Below are 15,412 nucleotides of genomic sequence, written 5' to 3' on the forward strand. Positions count from 1 at the left end.
TGTTTCTGCTTCTCGCACTGCGAGAAAGCAGAAGTGCCTGGTTGGGGGTGGGCGGTCCTGCTCGAGGGCAGGGGGGAGTGGCTTGCCCACTGTTGTGGGAAATGACTGTTTGGTCGGCCATGGGGCCGACCAAACAGTCAGTACCCACAACAGTGGGCAAGCCACTCCCCCCCTGCCCTTGAGCAGGTCCGCCCACTCTCCCTTTTTCTCTATGTAGGCTGCTGCCCGGCTGGGGCGCTCTCCACTGTGCCTGAACAATCACAACGCTGCTTTTGCAGCGTTGTGATTGGCTTAGGACCGGGGAAGGAGGCTGCCTGTGGGTGGCTGCTTCCTGTTCCGAATAGCAGCAGGAAAATGCGGGAGTCGGACCCAATCGGGGGAAGGTAAGTTTCGTTTTATTTTAATTAAAGCACTCCCGCCTCCCCCCCATGCCGGTCGGGACTGCTTTATTGCAGCTTAACTTTAAGAGAGTAGCTGCAGTACTAAATACGTTTTGATTTCAATGTATACATTTTTCTACATGTGTAAAAAAAATCTACTTCATTTCAGAGGCCACAGTCGTTGACATACTTTCTTACTGCGCATGAATTGCAGCGTTGTGTGCAGTTTGCCTGCACAGGTCTGTGTAAACTCCACCCTCTTATTTCCTGTACATTGGCCCTGAGATAAAAATAATCCAATCCTATTAGGCCGCCTGTGTCATATTGCATTAGCACCGTTAGATTTAGCACAGTCGTGAGAATGAGACCTAACACGAAAAACTTGAATGAGACATAGAATTATAAATAGCATCAAGCAGATGGCTGCTTAGTCTAGCAAACCGCTTTCCCTTTCAGCTCCCACCAAATGCAACATAACCGGTCTTCCTTTCGAAAGGAGGACATCTCCTGAAGTGTGTGAGAAGTTGGCCTGGTATATGCTGTCCACTCGTTATAGTGGGCACCCTGTATCAGTCCAAACAACCCCTTATTGGTTATAGGTTAGCCAACCTGTATTGAAAGCTATCCTAGTGGTAGCTATGGAGAGCAGCCTTCAGGCTAAGTCTTAAAGGAATGTAAAGCAGCTTGTTTTACCAGTCTATAATCTCTTGAGTGCCTAAATGAAAGACAACCACACCAGGTATATATATAAAATATATGTATTTATTTCTAAACACACCCTCCTAGTCTCTTTATGAGACTAGAGGGCAAAACACATAAGTTACACTTCAAATATCACAGTAATAAGCACAAATACACGTCAGGCCCTAGGGGCGAGCCAAACCATATACTAAAATAGTGGTATAAGAACCACGACTTAACTAGACACAAAGCCTAGAGCCTGTAGAATCGCTGGGACCCCAAGGAACCACCCAAGGTAGTGACACAGGGGACCCACGGGGGCCGTGTGCAGTGTTTGAACACAGCCACAAGCTCCCGTTAGCTTCTATGGGGAACGTCGCGGTTAGATTTTTAAAGATTAGGGACACTTAGAAACGAGTCAGGACCAAACCCTTTGGGACTTAGGAAGTTCTAGGGCCAACACCCACGGGAGCACCAGAGTACTCGAGTTACCTCACCCAGGGAAGCCGGGTGCATAGGTGTCAAATGGTGTCGGGTCGCATCGTCGATTTCAATGGGAGCTGGCAAAGAAGTGCTGCTGCCGGGAAGATGCGAAGTGTCCGAAGAGATCCAAGCCTGGATCGAAGTCGAGAAGAACCTGAAAGCAGAGGGGACAGAGTCTGGGTCACTTGCCAGTGACCAGGAAGGCGATAGGCGGATGCCCACCGATGTCGGGTGATTTCAGGTGAAGAAGGTGAAGATTGACTCTTCAGCCATGAGGACCAGGAGGTGTCGAGGACAACCAGGAGCTGGATTCGAGCTGTCCCACAAAGGATGTCGAGTGTTGCAGCGTCGGTGCCCGGATTGGACACAACAAGCCTTGGCAACAGCAACCCATGCAGAAAAGAGAAAGATGCTTTGGTGCAGACCAGCAAGGTCTGAGGGACTCACTATTTGGTGTGGAGTCAGGGCACTTCTGGAGCAACCAGGGAAGCCCAAGGAAAATCAAAGTTACTCCTTCAGGGACCCACCAGTCAACGGACCAAGGATCGAGAAGGGACCTCGAGACCAAACACAAAATGGCGGCCCACGGGTCACTCGGGGTGACTAGGCCGAAAATCTTCGGTGGATTCTGTGTTCGAGGTGGGGGCTACAAGTGAGCCCAAGCAAGACTTCAGGAGACATCGAGAAGTCAATGCACTTGCAAAAGTGCACAGTGACCAGGAGTTCCGGTTCCATGCTACTCACGAGGGCTGCGGGTCTCAGTTTTGCTGGGGACTTGGGTTGGCCTCTGGGATGTCTGGAAAGCCACTTCCTGGGCTGCAAATAGTGGAGAAGTGTGGCTCAATGGTTAGAGCGGCAGACCCTGATGCAGAGATCTGGCCCGGGACCAGGGTTCAATTCCCACCTCAGCAGGTCTTGGACTCAATTTCCTCGGACCTGATAATTCTCGCCTCCTCTAATCATGGGTCTCACTCTGCAACTCTGGGCAATAGCTTGCTTAATCTCCACAACGGCCCCAACAGCGCTGGGGATGTCTGGCTTCACCTTGGGGGTGCCCAGGAGTGGACATTTCACAGGGAAAGCCAGGAAGGGTTCCACAGCGGTATGAGTACAAGCGCCAGGACGCCCCGTTGCTGGGGCAGCAGTGCGCTATACAAGTACAAAATTTCATTTCATTTCAAATACTTCAGAGTCCGGCGGGAGCTTCGGAGATGCAGACCGGCAAAATGCTTCAATGGTGCCTGCCAAGCAGGGGAGTCACTCCTTGACCCCAAGGGAGATTTCTTAAATCCTCTAGTCTTTAGTAGAGCGTTGAAGTTCCAGGATTCAGCTTCAGAGTTTCGTCCAGGGATATCTAAAGGTCTGGTTACAGAGGTTCCTTACTTATACCTAAGGAAGGGGTTGGACTAGCTCTAGGGACCCACCTATGGGAGGGTTTAGAAAGAGGGGTGGCTACATCCATTTCCTTTGTCCAGTTTCGCGCCAGAGCAGGGTCTGGAACCTGTTTGAGCTGGACTATGCACAGGGACACCAAATGTGCCCCCATTGCAGGACTTCAAAGCACTCAGAGAGTGCTCCCACCCAGCCCCAATACACATAAGCCTGTCTGGTAGGTGGTTACACCTCTCTGTGACAGGAAACCTATTGTCCAGGCCTCCCCTGCCGGAGTTTCGGTCAGCAGCAGGAGGCCAGACCCGTGTCTGTGGCTGCAGCATCCATTTTGTGATGCCAGGGCTCTATTAGATTTCTACCGGGTATACCAGTACTGCCATGTCTCTCCCTCTAGAAGGGTGGGATCATATCCTCACATCAAGAACTGATGTGCGGGTATGATTCCAAGGTATTTGACACCAAACACGACATGTTTCCGTGCAGTCAGTCCAAAGTTAGCATTAACCGTTTAAGATATAATGCCCTTAAGAGTATATGGTCAGGCTGTACCACTGACAACCCCGGAGAAGAGATTCTGAAGGATGCAGAGGGGCTCAGCTCATGCCTGAGCACCCTCTCACATATAACCAAGCAAGGATTGATAAGGCCTGCCATAGGGGTGACTGATAGGTTACTATGTGCAGTAATAGGTGAGGTATAGTGAACCTATACCTCAGTAAGGGGTGCATGCACCACCTTACCCAGGCTGCAGTAGCAGACCTGTGGTGTCATTTTGCATGGCTTTCCAGGAGTACCACAATACATGCTTCAGCCCCTGGAAGGCCTCTGGGGTACCTATGCCCTGGGTACATAGTATACCATATACTAGGGACTCACAAGGGTACCCCAGAATCCAATCTGAAGTGCACCTAAAGTACATGCAATCAATTTAGAGTGGAAGCAGCTAGGCTGGGGCCCTGAATACTAGGGTCCCAGCCAGACCAAAGTCGAAAAACAGTGAAACACCAGCAAAAAGTGGGGGTAAACATGTGAAGCAGATCCTACTCTCCTACAAAGTGATTGAAGATCACTTGTTTTAAGTTTTAATTTTAATATCCACATGGATAAAGTAGACTGCGCCATGGCAGAGATGCTCCGTACAACGCTAGACGCTGCCGGCCTCAGATTGATCAATGAAGGCCCCACACACACTGGGGGCCATACTATTGATCTCATCTTTGCGAATATCAAGGATGTGTGGCCTGAAAAACCTCTCCCTTTGATATGGTCAGATCATTCACTTGTCCCATTCACTCTGAACATTCGAAGTGATACCAAGGCGCCAAGTAAATGCTACTTTATGAAAAGGCAATGGAAAAAACTGACCCCTGAGTCTATGTCCCCGGTTCTGGCGCAAACCACTCCCCCCTTGACAAATAATCCCAATGTGGATGCTTTACTTTTCAATGAATGGATAGGAGGGATGGTTTCTTTTATTGCCCCAGCCTCTCGGGCTTTATCAAAAAGAGAATCCCCCTCAGCTCCCTGGTTTACGCAGGAACTTAGAGAGGAGAAAGCGGCTTGCAAACAACTGGAAAGACTCTGGAGGAAAAACTACGGCTTAGAAGAAAAAGCTAGATATAAGGAAGCATCAAAAAAATTCCGAAAAGCCATTAGGAAAAATAAAAAGCGCTTCTACGCGGACTCGATCATACAGGCAGAACAGTCCAGCAAACAAGTTTTTAAAGTAGTACAGTCCTTCTTCAAACCTCAATGCATAGAAAGAGAGGTTGTTCCCACACCATTACTTTGCGAGCAAATTTCAGAATACTTCGATCTTAAAATTAAAAAAGTATATGACTCCTTTGGCCCTGTAATAAGTACTGTGAAACAGGACACAGCGAATAATGGCGTGACAGGAGAAACCCTCACCCAGTTCGCGCATATCCCTCTGAACGAGTTGAGGCAAGAACTTAGCCGCTATAAATCCGGCTCCCCTGATGACCCCTGCCCTGCTAAACTATGGTGTGCCATAGCGGACTCTGTTGCGCCCACACTTCAAAGTATCTGGAATTCTTCCATTACGTCAGGAATCTTTCCTGACGTTTGGAAGCATGCCACTCTCCTTCCCCTAAAGAAAAAACCAAACGGGGACCCAGATGACCTCACGAATCTCCGCCCAATATCCCTTCTAGCCGCCCCGGGAAAAATGCTGGAAAAAGTGATACAACGCCAATTGAGTAAATTCGTGGAAACCAACAACATTCTCCATGAAACTCAGTCTGGCTTTCGACCCGGTTTCAGCACAGAAACAGCGCTCCTAGAAGTAGCCGAGTCAGTGAGGTGGTCGATGGATTCCGGAAGTTCAGCTATGCTGGTACTCCTGGATCTATCGGCCGCCTTCGATACGGTGGACCACGCTAGACTACTCAGCCGGCTGGCAGATATAGGCATTCAAGACAACGCGCTGAGGTGGATAAACTCCTATCTATCTCAGAGAACGCAGAAGGTGGCACTTGGGACGATTTCTTCTACTCCTAAAACCCTCAACTGTGGAGTCCCGCAGGGCTCGGCCCTCAGCCCTCTCTTGTTCAATATCTATCTGGCCCCCCTTTTTACGCTAATTGCCAACTGGGGTGTTAAGGCAATTTCTTATGCCGACGACACCCAGTTGGTATTTCCATACTCTGAGATGACACAGGAATCCTTCGCAAACTTTAAAGGCTGTCTCCAGGACATTGCTCACTGGATGAATATTAACAAACTAAAACTAAATGCCAATAAAACCGAAGTTATCTTTTTCGGTAAGGGTCCCACCCCCGCCCCAGAGCTTTGGTGGCCGGTGGAGATGGGCCCCCCCCCTTTGCCCAGTCACTCGGCAAAAAACCTTGGAGTGAGATGGGATAATAAAATGTCTTTCATTTCCCATATCCAACAAGTGGCTGGTTGCTGTCTAAGTAAACTCAGAAACCTCCGAAAATTTCTTAAACTTTTACCAGAGAGCTGTAGAAAAATGGTAGTCCATGCAACGGTCACCTCACGGCTTGACTATGCTAATGGTCTTTACCTGGGCCTCCCAAAATTCCTAACCCATAAACTGCAGGTAGTTCAAAACGCGGCTGCGAGGCTGCTACTGCGAATTCCTTTCAAGCAGTCAGTCTCTCCGCATCTTCGAACCCTGCACTGGCTTCATGTGGTCAACCGGATAAAATTCAAAGCTCTGACGCTTGCGTTCAGATCTTTGCATGGCTCCTGCCCACTTTACCTAAAAGAACGCCTTCCAAGATATTCCCAAAGCCGTGCATTACGGTCTAATGACCGTGTCCTATTGATCGTCCCACGAGCAAAAAAGGCCCGCCTTGGCGGTCGTACTTTCTCAGCAAACGTCTCCGTTCTGTGGAACTCTCTCCCTCAAGCAATCCAGCAGGTTCCATCTGAACCCTGCTTTAAGAAGATGCTTAAGACCTGGCTCTTCTCCCAGCCACGCTAGGTCTTCTATCTCCGCCCCAGGACTTCTGTGGTTCCTCTAGCGCCGGGACACCTCCTCGTGAGGTAGCTGTTCGCGCTTTACAAAATCCAGTATTATTATTATTATTGCCAAAAGTCGATTTATTTTTTTCCTTGAGAATGAATCAATTTTGATAAGTAATCATGAGGCTCTGACACAGAGCAGGGAGTGCCTTTCTTGTCTGGTGACACCAGAAGTCTGTCCCGCGTCTCCGGGGTCTTCCCAGCGCAGGTGGAGCCGAAGTTTTTGGGTGCTTTTGTTTCTATTTGTTTAAGCAGAGTACATTTTAATGACTGTTTGAAGGAGCTTCACATGGCCCACTTCCTCGGACACTGGCGGGGCACAAATCGTAGTGGTGATGCTTTAGTGACTTGCGTGATTTGCAGATATTGCTGGAACGCTCAGCAGGATGTGTGCTTGTGGGCCTTTCGTTAGTGGTTGCAGAGCCAAGACCCCTTCCAATCTGATGTGTATGTGGTGGTTTAATGGAACCTGTGAGGGAATACATCGGCGTGGCTGAAATAGCAGGCAGCATTTGGAGGGCTGCACATGTCAGGTGATTTGCAGGTCCACCCGTCAGCCATCCAAGTTCACTCGAGGGGGGAAAGGAGGGAATGATGAGATATCTCTGGTTGAGCACTGACAGTCTAATGGTCGCATTTATTTACCAATGCAGTGCTGCATCATGCAACGGACACCAGTGGCCCTTTTTGGTTAATAATTTTTGTGACGGTGTGCCCCACAGGCACATATATTTTTGTGTTCTCACCATGTGCAGTATTGGAGTGGATTTCTTTTCCAATCCTAGTCTAGTGTTTGAGGGTGACATTTGTCTGCGTTTTCTGAATGCTGTGAATGACAAGCAATGCTATTGACTATTTGGACAGTGCTGCACACAAGTAGTGGGTCCGTCTTGATTTCTTTAATGAAAACATCACATTTGTAAATGTGGCTGAAGGTGATGGACTTTGGACGGGTACTATATGTTTGCAATTGCGGAAGCTGGTAGCGATCTGTAGCTATGCAATGAGGTTTGAAGAAAAACGTGTGTGCCTATGTGCGTGTCAGTATTTGATTTTCGAGTGCCCAGTTTTCCTCTTTATGGAGATTGATGCTGCGGTTTAACTTTTTTGGTGCTGCAGGTGACAAGCGTCACTTTTGCCTAGTTGATTTGGAGCGCTCTACAGTTGAACTCAGGGGGATGGAGTGCTGATTTGGCCCTGCAGAGATTCAGCCGTATAACCTGCGAGCCATACATCTTCATGCTAACATGAATTCTGAATGGGTCATGTTTTAAGCTTCACTTGACATTACTATATCTTCTTTCCTGAGATAGAGATGGTTGCACAATTTGGCTCAAACTGATTAAACAATATACAATCAAAGTCAATGTAGTCTGATGGCTAAAATACTGTGCCCGGCTTTGCAACTTGGGCCTTGGGTTATAAACCTGGTCACTGCCCGCAGCAATTGTGTGATTCTAATTAAATCTCCTAACCTTCAGTATACCTATAATTGTAAATCTGTGAAGTATATCATAGTTCATATGTGTAAATCCCATCTTGATGTACATAATTGTACTACTGCTGGTATATTGGAGTGCTTCAAAACAATGGTGATGAATGTTTCTAAAGTGCACATGTTGCAGAACCAGTTTGCGATGGTTCTTTTTTTTTTTTTTTTTTTTTTTTTTTTTTTTGAAACCGTTTATTGCAGGTTGTAAAAGTTACAGGTATGGGCCTACAACCACCCGGCCGGCCGCTAGAATGACAAGCATATTGCATACATACAGTAAAAATCTCTCGGCAGTGCAGAGCAGTGAAACAGGAGTAATCAGTGGTGCAGGCCACACAGCTCCAAGCCCATAGTACGGTTCCCTTTTCTTAAAACAAAACAACACAAAAAACCACACCCGCAAGGCAACCCGCGATCTAAAGTGACAGCACGTGCTCCATAAGTGGGGGATCCAAACCTGCGATGGTTCTTTTGAATGTCCATTCCTGGCTGCTCTATAGACACAGTCTTTGTTTAGTGATACCCATCACAGGAAGCTAGTTTCAACTTAGATCACCCACAACAGGGAAACAGGGAGGTGTGGGGTTTTGCACTGGCTGACATCGTCCCAGCTGGGAGTGTGATCTGGGAGGGCACCTCTGGGGCTCTCTTTGGGGAGGAGCTGAGCTCCCCTCGACTATCAATGTGAGAATGTACTTTTGACAAGGGGGAGCGGGGGTGGTTCCTGCATCGGGGCATGCCTCCTTGTGGTTTTGGTCAATTTGTTACAGAGATTATGTTAGGAGATGCTCTATTTTCCACCAATTTTAGGAAATTTCTCAAGGGGAGAGGCCTTTTCCCAAACCTTCTGAGAAATGTCAGATTTGTTCATTGCACTCGCGTGCATGCCTGGGTTCGTTGCCTGGTCTTGCGCCCCCCCCACTTTAAAATTCCACCAGCCACCTCTGTTGACAGAGATCCCAAGGAATTCACAGGAGTCCATGGGTTCGGAGTGAAGCTTCGAATGGTGATGTCGGATCGTTGTATGCAGGCTAATCCTCCGCCCTTTTTGAGAGGTCTGTCTAGTCTAATAATGTTGTAGTCTGGGGGGACTAAAAGGTCTAAGCATGGCGAGGACGATTCATTGAGCCAAGTTTCCGTGAGGATGGTTATGTCCGTTTTCATGTTCAGGGTGAGGTCGGCGATGGCCGAGGCATGTTTTAAGGCTGAGCGGCAGTTTAGGAGAAGGCAGGAGATCGGTTTTGAGGATTTCTTTATGGTCGGCTCGTGAATTTCGGGGTTGGGGGTTATGGATTGGAGGTTGTTCAGGTTTATTCCTCTGTGTGTTGGATGGGATGTTCTTTGATTATTTGAAATAGTCCTTAATATTGAGGGTGATATACAACGCAAAATTAAAGTGTTTTTTTGGGATAATCTTACCACCACATATGATATTCTTTTGGCGGAAAAAAGATTGGCCTCCGGCTTTCATTTTGGACGCTCCAAGGGGAGAGGAAGTTATACTTCCTTCCTTTGGGCACGCAGTGCCCACGGAGGAGTCTACTAGGTTAGCCGGGGAGTGGGCACAGGTGCTTGCACCCGCGTTATATCCTAATCAGGTTGGCTGGGATAAATGTTCTCCCAATCACGAGATTCCATTGCGATCCGATCCCCAGCCTCAACCCCAATATCCCATGCGTCGCGAGGCAAGATCTCACGTCGCGTCCATCCTTGAACAATTGGAATATCAAGGAGTGATTGAGACATGTGTGTCACCTATGAATAATCCTTTATTCACTGTGACGAAGCCTGACGGGTCGTACCGCCTAGTTTTGGATTACCGGCATTTAAACTCGCATTGCCGGACGTGTGTGGTACAAAATACTCATAGTTCGGCTCTCGTCGATAGTCTTGTGAGAAAACGTTTCAAAACTACGCTCGACTTATCAAATGGCTTTTATTGCCATAACCTGGCCCCTCTTAGTTATGAGTGGACAGCATTCACCTCGGGTGGCAAACAAAAATTGTTCAAACGGCTCCCGATGGGCTATAAAAACAGCCCTGGAGTTTTTGCCGCTCGCGTGGTCTCTCTCTTGGAGATGGTAGACCCGGAGGCATACTCGTATGTTGATGACATTTATCTGACTGACGACGAGTTGCTTCCACACCTTGCTCGTGTGGATAACATAATGACTATGTTACTTCGGTTACAAGTTTAACTTTAAGAAGTCCCACATTGCTGAGTTTACAGTGTTGTTCTTGGGGTACGAACTCAATAATGAGGGTCAAGGCTTGGCACCGCAATTCCTTGAGAAATGCGCACGCCTTCGTATCCCTACGACACTGAAAAAACTACAATCCCTGCTGGGTTTTCTGAATTTCGGTCGATCCTACATTCCTGATTATGCCCAGCGTATCAAGACGCTTTATGCCTTGATACAACCAACTTTTACCAGATCTTGCTGGCTGCCAGAGCACTCATTGGCATTGTATACTTTGCAAACTGATCTTCTTACAGCTAAATATTTAAAAACTCGTGACAACCACACCAACCTGGTCATTAGAATTGTTCCAGGCGCGGAAGGTTTCACGTACTTAACGTTCAATGAGGGCGATACAGTCCCCATTGCTTACAAATCTCACCTGTACACTTCGGCTGAGCTGCGATTTTCCACTGTTGAAAAAGTCTTAACTGCAGTTCAGATGGCGATCCTGAAGGAACGAGCGCTATCACACGGAAAGCGCATGCTGGTGGTAACACCGTTTCCTGCTCTCGAAGCAGTCACTAAAGCTAGTGTACCGAATTCTAAGGCTTTGCATCCAAGGTGGATACAATGGGCGACCTCCTTAGCTTCGCCTGACGTCGAATACATCTTTGATGCGGCGTTGCAGACTCAAGAGAGTTTGGAGTATGAATTCGTTCATCCTGCTCCTCTGTCATTGCGCCCCATCGAGGAATACCATTGTGTCATATACACTGACAGGTCGGCGCAACCCGCAACTGGATCAAGGCACGCTTATTCAGCGGCTTGCGCAATTGTAGTCGGTACTTTCGTAAATGGAGAGTTCCAATCTGATGCAGTGCATACGCAGTCATTGGGTGATTGTACCGCGCAGTTGGCGGAGCTTCGTGCTCTAGTGCTTGCACTTGAGTTTGCTGATTACAGGGTCACTACTCTTATAGTGAGTGATTCTTACTATTGTGTTCAATCTTACAACGACAATTTGCTTTTTTGGATTATGAATGGTTTTCGTGATTCCAAAGGTGGCACAGTGAAGCATAAAACGCTTTGGGCTCGAGTGGCAGAACTTAAAGGGAGTCTGCCACTTGTGAATGTAATTCACACTCTTGGTCACCAACGAGTTGGTGTCCATGCTGTCGGTAACAGTTTGGCTGACGAGGCAGCTAAAACAGCAGTGGCGACATATTTAGTAGCAGCAGTTACAAGATCAAAATCTAAGATAGATGCTGACATCTTGGCAGCTATTGCTGCTTCTGAGACAGGGACAAACTTCCCTAGAGGTTTCCCTTCTCGATACCATTATCACTTAAGTCCTGATAACGTCCCGTTAGTGAGGATTAACGACGTTGGTGATAGATTGATTCCCAACGCGGACTGCAGACCAAATTTGATAACGGCTGCCCACGAAGGTGTTGCATCTGCGCATGCTGGAGTGTCAGCAACTGTGTCTCTTTTACAGCAACGTTACTGGTGGTACGGTTTGTATAAACAAACGCGGGCTTATGTACTTAGTTGTGACATTTGCCAGCAGATTAAACCTTCTTCTGTTGCGCGTCCACCTCCAACGCAGCTGCATATATCTAATCAACCACTTGCGTGTGTTTATTTAGATCACTGCGGTCCTTTTACCTCTGATACTGCGTACAAGTACATCTTGGTTGCAGTGGATTCGTGCACACGTTTTCTGTGAGTGTGGCCACAAAGGAGTGCTGATGCCAGGACTGTCATCAAAGCATTGCGTGTCTTTATAGGGAGTTTTGCATGTGTTACCCTTCACTCTGATCAGGGCCCGGCGTTCGCCTCTAAGGCGTACAAAGAAGCAATGAGAAGTTTGGGGGTCCAAGTCAAATTTTCGTCTCCATACCGGCCTGAGGGCAATAGTGTTGTGGAACGGATGAACCGTGACCTAAAGCAATCGTTGACAGCCAAGGTGTTAGGTACAGGCCGGAACTGGCTTGCCCACTTGTATGACGTCCCACGTGCACTTAATAACCTCCCTAGAAGGTCTCTGGGTGGGCGGACCCCGTACATGATGCTCTTTGGAGTGAGAATGTTTGTTCCGGACCTTGACGGTCTAGACATGGCGGCGGCTGCCGCGCCTTTTGACCTAGATGACCACTGTGTTGTATTGCAGAATCTACAAGAAGCAAGAGACACTCTGGCAAAGGAACACGTGCCCTCTACATCTGAAGAAGCGCTCCTGATTCCGGTAGTCGGCTGGCTACCTCGTGTTGGTGACCTGGTCCGTGAGAAGGTGGAGAACAAGAAGGAGTTTGGCCCCTCTTATCGTGCACCAGTCCCGGTGTTTGGAGTATTGGGTACCCGTACAGTTGTTTTACCCCCAGTTCCTGGTCGCAAGGGTAACAGGTACATTTCAATTGAGAATGTCAAGCTACACAGGGTGGCCGATTCTCCATAGTATGACACCTTCGGTTTCCTGCCCTTCGATGCTGAGAAACTCTGTTGTGATGCCACCCTCTATCATCGTGCCTGAGGTTTCCATTGAGATGCTTACAGTTTCTGATTGGCCTGTGCCACCTACTGCTGGTGGTTTGCCTGATGATCCTGAGTATGCTTATCCTGCATAAGTTGCTTTGCCCCTATTACATACAACAACACTTACCCAGTCCCATTCTTCCTTTGAAACTGAATCATTGACTTCCACTGCCCCTTCCAAAATTTCTATATTTTTTGCCTGGTTCAAGAGACATTTTTTGGTTGCACCTTGGACTTACATCTGGTTGGTGCTGATTTGTATTTTTTTGTTCATGACAATTGGCTTTGTGGTAGTGTTTTTTAGACTTATCAATGGACACTACCTGAATGAGCGTTCTTCAATTGAATTAATTGATGGAACTTTGGCCCCCCATTCCTCATCACACATCATGAAAAGAGACCAGACGTTTGTGAACATCACCGCCTGGCCTGTACGTGATGGGATTGCTTGGGATGCAGTGAATTTTCAAATTCATGGTCCCACCGAAGTTATTAATGTGCCAACTGTTTTTCGTGTTTCTATGGGTGATGTAGTTAAACAAAACATCCACTCAGATGATTGGGATGTACAAGCAATAGAAGCACTGTTTTCTGATTTAAAATATTATGCTGCATTTGATGCGGAAGATCTGTATTTAAATACTGCAAACTACGATGAACAATTTTGTTTTCAACATTATGGCAAACATTTCCTACACAGAGCAAATACTTTTCGAAATTTTGTTAATTTCACTCAATGGGAACATTGTCCTGTCCCTATGACTGGCAGCTCTGCTACTTTATTGAAAAAAATCACATATTTTTCGGATTTTAGTGTGTCAGACCCTGCTTCTTTTTATTTTAAGGTGGCGGTAGAACCCACTTCTAAGGTTAGATTGACACACACAAAATTAATATATTCCAAATCCTTTATGGATGAATTGGCTATTGGAGGTTATGGCGTATGGAAAGCTACTATCGATCTTAAATCGGTTTGGGGAACTAAACCGTGGCAGGTACAGGGAACAGAAGCTCTGCATCGTGCCTGTCTTATCCCAAACCATATATTATTTTTGAATTCGTCTATTTTTCAGACCACTTGTTTTGGATTGGCTATATCTAAAAAATTATTTTCACCCTCGATTCCGGATCTGGGTGCTTATCCTGGTTGGGAGAATCACTCAGATCTGTCCCTTACTATGTTGCAGTCCCTTGTTTCCAATGGCACCTTCAATATTTCAACATTAAATCCTGAGGGTTGGTTGGTGTGGCAAACAAGCTCAGATTCCTGCCAACGTCGGTTTCTGGATTTGGCTCCAGGGTATACACAACTTAGGGTTGACCCTTGTTTTACATCTTCACACACGGTGACTACCTATTCTGTAGGTAAGTTATGTCAGTCGTGGCTGCAACATTCCACGTTAACTTCAGTTAAGCTTCATTTATCACGTTTAAATGACAAAATAGATTTGAATGATTTTATTAATGGTCCTGCAAATGGCAGGTCTAAACGATGGGCTTATGCTATTTACAATGAAATTTGGAAATTGTCGCAAATTGAAGCTGCTTCTAGACTGCGTGCTATTGACCAGGCCAATATGGAAAAAGTATTGGCTGTGATAGATAATAGTATTAATACTTTGTCTTCTAGAATTTATACATTAGATAATATTGTTTCTTCTGTCGTAGACATTGTGCAAGATGATGTATCTGTGTTGTATCATGGTCAAAATCAGTTGCGTTCAATTATGCAGTTTGCATGGACATTGCAAACGTTAAAAGCAGGGAAAGTCCCTTGGGATTACATGAATATTTCATCGTTGTTCCTTCCTTTTAATTTGACAGAAAAACAGCAGTTCATGTCCATGAAAGATGCAACTTATGCATTGCTGCACATTGAAAAATTAGAACCTTTACCTTTTTCTGTAGCTGAGTTGAATTCAGCCGTGTGGCTTATACACGGATTGGTCACTTTACCTTTTAGTTTGTTCAAATTTAGTTTGTGCATGAAGCATTATGCCATTGGTAGATATGAGCAACTTGGTGATGCGTTTTTGCACGAAGTTTGGTCACTTCCGTTCACTTACAGATGTGTAAGGGATGGCAAGGAGGTTTACTTAAAGGGTGAAGAATGCACTTCTGCTCCTGATCATTCTGTGGTTTGTAGACATATACAATTACATGGCGCTTGCAATATACACGCTCCTAATTTGGCTTGTGTCCTAAAGGGGATTCCAATGCCAGTTATAACGTCTTCTTTTAAGCTGCTTGCCAACGGTAGTTATTTACTTTTAAATAGTGAAGCTTGCTGTGGGATGCTAGTGGGTATTCCTTACATAGTCACTGTTTCGCAAAAAGTAGTTTGCTGTAATAACATCCTTTTCCCACCCCCGCAAGGCCGACTCGATATATCCATCTGGCCAGCGATTCCAACCTTGAACGCAGAGTTCAATACGATGAGCAGAATAAGGGCTCTTTTGTCTAAAAAAAAGGTTGCGTTGACTTCGTCCCGTGAAACATTTCTTCTTAATGTGGCGAACACACGCACTGAGGTACAAGCTCTTTTAAATACTGACCTACCCCTCCATTTTGGAACCTTGATTCAAACAATCTTTAATGCTTCGTCTACGACTGGCCTTGTTCATTTTTTTTAAATTGTGTGCTCGGGCCTCGTGACATCTTTCCAGACTGTTTTTGGTGTAATCCCCGCATTTTTACATTCTATTTTTTCAAGTGTCTTCGGAGGGTTCCCCTTGCTCCTCGCTTTGGTGGCTGGG

This window comes from Triturus cristatus, chromosome 5_1 (assembly GCF_964204655.1).
Source record: "Triturus cristatus chromosome 5_1, aTriCri1.1, whole genome shotgun sequence".
Classification (NCBI taxonomy): Eukaryota; Metazoa; Chordata; class Amphibia; order Caudata; family Salamandridae; genus Triturus; species Triturus cristatus.